Genomic DNA, 6,235 nt, shown 5'->3' with positions numbered 1-6,235 from the left:
TCTCTCTTTTTTTTTTTTTTTTTTTTTTTTGCTGGGTCTCTGGTTTGGGTATCAAGGTGATTCTGGGTTCATAGAATGAGTCTGGAAGTTTTCCTTCTATTTCTATTTTTTGGAATAGCTTGAGAAGAATGGGTATTAACTCTGATTTAAATGTCTGGTAGAATTCCCCAGGGAAGCAATTTGGCCCTGGGCTCATATTTGTTGGGAGAGTTTTGATAACTGATTTAACTTCTTCACTAGTTATGGGTCTGTTCTGATTTTCTATCTCTTCCTGTTAGAATTTTGGTTGTGTGTGTGTGTGTGTGTGTGTGTGTGTGTGTGTGTGTTTGTGTTTAGGAATTTGTCCATTTCTTCTAGGTTGTCCAGTTTGTTGGCATATAATTTTTAATAGTATTCCCTGATTATTGCTTATATTTCTGAGGGCTTGGTTGTAATAAATCTATTTTCATTTGTGATTTTTGTCTATTTGGGTGTTCTCTCTTTGCTTTTTGAGAAGCCTGGCTAAAGGTTTATCAATTTTGTTTAGTTTTTCAAAAAGCCAACTCTTGGTTTCATTGATCTATTCACCTGTTTTGTTTTGGATTCTGTGTTGTTTATTTCTGCCCTGATCTTTATTATTTCTCTTCCACTGCTGGGTTTGGGTGCTCTTGCTGCTCTGCTTCTTGTTCCTTTAGGTGCGCTGTTAGATTTTGTATTTGTGATTTTTCTAGTTTCTTGAAGTAGGCCTGGAGTGCAATGTACTTTCCTCCTAGGTCTGCCTTTGCTGCGTCCCAAAGAGTTTGGATTGTTGTATTTTCGTTTTCATTTGTTTCCATATGTTTTTAAATTTCTTCTCTAATTGCCTGATTGGCCCAATCATTCTTTAGTGGGATGGTCTTTAACCTCCACATTTTTGGAGGTTTCTCAGACTTTTTCCTGTGGTTGATTTCAAGTTTCATAGCATTGTGATCTGAAAGTGTGCATGGTATAATCTCAATTCTTTTATATTTATTGAGGGCTGCTTTATGATACAGTATGTGGTCTATCTTGGAGAATGTGCCATGCACACTTGAGAAGAAAGTGAATTCCATAGCCTCAGGATGTAGAGTCCTAAATATATCTGTCAAATCCATCTGTTCCAATGTGTCGTTCAGGTCCATTGTTTCTTTAGTTATTTTCTGTCTATTTGATCTATCCATTGCTGTATGTGGAGTATTAAAATATCCTGCTATTAGCACATTCTTCTCAATATGATTGTTTCTGCTTGTGATTATTTTATGTATTTGGGTGCTCCCAAATTCGGTGTGTAAGACGTTTATAATTGTTAGCCCTTCCTGATGGATAGACCCTGTAATTATTACATAATGCCCTTCTTCAACTCTTTTTACTGCCTTTACTTTAAAGTCCCATTTGTCCAATATAAATATGGCTACTCTGGCTTTCTTTTGACTTCCAATAGCATGATAGATATTTCTTGGTCCCCTTACTTTCTTTTTTTTTTTACTTAAAAAAATTTTTTTATGTTTTATTTATTTTTAAGAAAGAGCGTGAACAGGGAAGGATCAGAGACAGAGGGAGACACAAAATCTGAAGACAGGCTCCAGGCTCTGAGCTAGCTGTCAGCACAGAGCCTGACACGGGGCTTGAACCCACAAACCATGAGATCATGACCTGAGCTGAAGCTGGACCTCAACCAACTGAGCCCCTATCCCCTTACTTTCAATCTGAAGATGTCCTCAGGTATAAAATGAGTCATTTGTAGACAGCAAATAGATTTTTTTAAAAAATCTATTCTGCTACCCTATGTCTTTAGATATGAGCATTTAGTCCATTTACATTCTGTGTTATTATTGAAAAATATGGGTTTTAGACTCATTATGTTCTCTGTAGGATTCATGCTTATAGTGGTGTCATTGGTACTTTGTGTTCCTTGCAACCTTTCCCTCATAGAGTCCCCCTTAGGATTTCTTGTAGGGCTGGTTTAGTGGTGATGAATTCTTTCAATTTTGGTTTATTAGGGAGAACCTTTATTTCTCTTTCTATTCTGAATGGCAGGCTTGCTGGATAGAGGCTTCTTGGCTGCATATTTTTGCTGTGCTTCACATTGAAGATTTCCTGCCATTCTTTTCTGGCCTGCCAAGTTTCAGTAGATAGGTGTGCAATTACTCTGATAGGCCTCCCTTTGTATGTTAGGGCTTTTTTATCCCTAGCTGCTTTTGAATTCTCTCTTTATTCTTATATTTTGCCAGTTTCACTCTGATAGGTCATGCAGAAGATGAATTCAAGTTACATCTGAGGGGAGTTCTCTGTGCTTTTTGGATTTCAATGTCTGTTTCCTTCCCCAGATTGGGTAAGTTCTTAGCTATAATTTGTTCAAGACCCCTTTAAGCCCCTTTTTCTCTCTTCTTCTTCTTCTGGAATTCCTATGATACATATATTGTTCCATTTGATTGCATCACTCAGTTCTCAAATTCTCTTTTCGTGCCCCTGGATTAATTTATCTCTCTTTTCCTCAGTTTCCTCTTTTTCTATAATTGTGTCTTCTAATTCACCTATTCTCCCTTCTGCCTCTTCAATCCATGCAATGGCCACCTTCATTTTATTATGCACCTCATTTATGGTGTTTTTTAATTCATCACAACTATTTTTAAGGTCCATAATCTTTGTAGCAATAGCTTCTCTGGTGTCTTCCATGGCTTTTTCAAACCCAGCAATTAATTTTATGACTATTGTTCTAAAGTCTTGCTCCATTATGTTGCTTATATCTGTTTTGAGCAATTCCTTAGCTGTCATTTCTTTCTGTAATTTCTTTAGAGGAGAGTTCTTCTGTTCATCATTTTGGCTAGCTTTCTGTCTCTTGTAAGTTTTAAAAGCTCGTTATGCACGGTGCACGTTTGATTTCTGCTATATTAAAGGAAGCTCATTGACTATCCACAGCCTGTCTGTTCAGAAAGTCTTCTTTTAATGGTGTCCCTTGGTCTCTCTTGTTGTGCATTTGGTCATTTGATTTCCCTACTCATAGTGATATTTGAGACCATGTGTACTTTGGCTTGTTTCTTGAGATAGCTCTGGATAGGAAAACAGACAGACAAATAAACAGGGAACAAAAGCACGCAAATGCACAGACAAATCAAACAAACCATAAGGGAAAAAAAAAAAACAGAAACAATAAAAGACAAAGGAGAGTCTAAAAGCATAAAACCAGAAATCCCAGCTACAAATAAAGAGTAGGGGGGCGCCTGGGTGGCTCAGTCGGTTGAGTGTCTGACTTTGGCTCAGGTCATGATCTCATGGTGTGTGGGTTTGAGCCCTGCATTGGGCTCTTTGTGGACTGCTAGCTTGGAACCTAGAGCCTGCTTTAGATTCTGTGTCTGTTTCTTTCTCTGCCTGTCCCCTGTTCATGCTCTGTCTCTGTCTCTCAAAAATAAATAAATGTAAAAAAAAAAAGTGGGGTGGAGGCAGTGCTGATGGAAGAGCATATACAAAGAGAGAAATGACAGGGATGGGGAGAAAGCGAAATTGAACATTTACCAGGCAGACGGACTCAAAGACTTAATTCAGAGAAGGAAAAAGGAGGATATGGTAGGAGGTGAGGAGAAAGAAATGGAGATAATGTTGCCCAGAGAAACTATGGTCTGATTATTCCAGAGAGAGAGAGAAAGGAAAGGAAGATAATGATGGAGGTGTAGAATATGCCTCAAGAGAATGGATTAAATGTGACTGTTTAAGGAAACCAATAACGAGAATGCCCAGTCCAGGGAAGGTAGAGATAAGAATGAGATAAGGGAAAATATATCTGAATAGCAAGAATTGATCTAGAGTTAATCAAGGCAACGCATCAATATTGGTCTTGCCCCAGGCTCAGGTAAAACAAACAAACAAACAAACAAACAAAAAAACCCCAGCTCTCCAGCAAGGATGGGCGTGGTTTGGCGTAGGCAGGTCTTGCCTCCATTGTGGGTCCCAAGGGCTGCTCCCTGAGGCCCCGCCTTGGTGGTTGTGGGGAGAAAAATGGCAGCGCCCCAGTCCCTTTCCGAACCAAGCATTGCAAATCACTCTTTTGGGACCCATCTCCCTATGCCGTGAGCGTAACAAAGGTGGGCCTGTGTTCTCAAGGTGTTGTGTCTCATGCCCCGCCTCATTTCCAGATCTTAGTCTGCTTGGCTTAAATGATACCGCCAGGAATGTAATCCTGTAGGCCAGGCGCTTCCTAGCCAGCGATCTAGTAGGGGAGCACTTCTGACTGGGACCAGGGCACCCAGCCCATGGAAAGCACTGCAGCTAAAGATAAGATCTCTCTCTGAATGCCCTGCGGTTAGCGATAGGACAATAGGATCCCTCTCCATCCCTGGTCAAGTATTTTCTTCAGAGACAGTTCTATGAGCAGTTTCAGCTGCTCTTTCTCTTTCCCTTGTCTCTCTCTGCGGAGGGGGCTCCCTCTGCTCTGTGCCTCCGGTCTGGCCCGTTTTTATCTTCTCCAGTTTGTAGTCACGCCCCATGAGGCTGTCTTCTTAGTGGACTCTGTCTCTTTTCCTTCCAGACTCTTGAGGTTCAGTGTCCTTTGGCTTCAGCCCTTCTTTGTTTGAGAGATGCAGGCAGGAAGTAAGGAACGCCCTATTTCTCCACCATCTTGCCTGGAGAACACTTTCAATGAAAAACTTTCTTCCATACACTTTTTATAGACATTAGATATCTGCTGCTGTTTTTTCTAGCAGGTGCTATAAAATAAGCAATTAATGAACAGCTATTTAGAAGAACCTCCTCCCCCACCCCCACATATGGCAAGAGATGTTCATATAGTTGGACAACTCTTTTGCAGAGACATATGTGCCTGACAGTGATTTCCTATTTTGTTTTATAATGTATAAACCTGATATTACTTAGCAAGGTAAACTTAGTGAAGGGGAAATGTGTATGCTAGATCATAGCTTAGGTAAAGGTTTGAAATGAGTCCTTTCTCCAGGGTACTTTGAACCAAAGCTGTGACTTCCAGGAGTTGCCCCTTGAGGGCAAGGTTGAGATCTGGGTCCCCCCCACCCACGTGGAGCACTCCTCAGTGCCTGTTTGTAGAATTTCTAGGTGGAAGGCATGGCCTGATCTAAACATAGGCATCTTTTCATTTTTGGAACAAATCCCAAGCAGTAGGAACTGAATAATCCAAGTCCAGGTGGTAGTGGCTAAAGAAACCAATTTGGGGTCCAGCTTTGGTGATGTGAGTTGGGAGGTAAAGTCAAGGCTGTCTGATATTTATTTTATTTTTTTCCCTTTATGCCATTTAATCACCCATACTTCTCTTAGGTAATATTTTGTTGAATCTATCTATTTTAAAAATCTATTTATTTTTGAGAGAGAGAGCACAAGCAGGGGAAGGGCAAAGAGAGAGAGAGGGAGACACAGAATCGGAAGCACACTCCTCCACACTGTCAGCACAGAGCCACACAGGGGACTCAAACTCACAAACTGTGAGATTATAACCTGAACTGAAGACAGATGCTTAGCCAACTGAGCCACACGGGTGCCTCATGCTGCTGAATCACTTTAAACTGCTCATTGATTACTTTGGTACTTTCTTAATGTTTATTCTATTCCCTTTCTCCCTAAAGAAACAACACATGTGTGCAGGAGTCTTAGAATAGTGAATTTGCTTGCTGGCTCCCTATTTCTGCTTGTGGGTCCAAGGCTGCCTGTTGATGTTTCTGGTGACTGGAGGTTAGATGGACATTGTCACCAGAAACACCTTCTGGAGTTAAGAGTGTGGGGCCTGGAGGTTGTCCCAGCTATCTGGGTGGCCCCCTTCTTTTCCCTGAGCATAGGTCCCTGTGGCCTCTGTTCCTCAACTTTTCTTTGGTCAGCTCCCCTCTGTTAGGGCTGAGCAGAGCCCAACTCCCTGCTCTAGCTCTGTCCCCATGCCCTCTCACCTAGCCAGCCTGCAATGTGCGTCTTTACATGGGCTCCTTCCTCAACCCCGTCCTTCAGGTTCCCTGGATGTATGGAGGAGAGGGGGGTGCTTCCTCTAGGATGGCTGCATTGGGGCTTTTCGTGATTGGCTTGCCTGTCAAGACAAGCTGGGCCATCGAGAGCCCTGTCTCTGCTCCAGAGTGTGGGCTGTGTGTCCAATCCACAGTCATGACCAGGTACCCCCATCAGAGGTTCCTCTCAAGTTCTTAAACAGTGTAGGAGTGAGGCAGACAAGTCCACGCTAGACCCCACCATGCCTCTGCCAAATCCCTTTCTCTTGTCCTCTGCCACCACATCC

The sequence above is a fragment of the Suricata suricatta genome, chromosome 6 (genome assembly GCF_006229205.1).
Source record: "Suricata suricatta isolate VVHF042 chromosome 6, meerkat_22Aug2017_6uvM2_HiC, whole genome shotgun sequence".
Taxonomy (NCBI): domain Eukaryota; kingdom Metazoa; phylum Chordata; class Mammalia; order Carnivora; family Herpestidae; genus Suricata; species Suricata suricatta.
Note: the sequence above shows the minus strand (reverse complement) of the source record.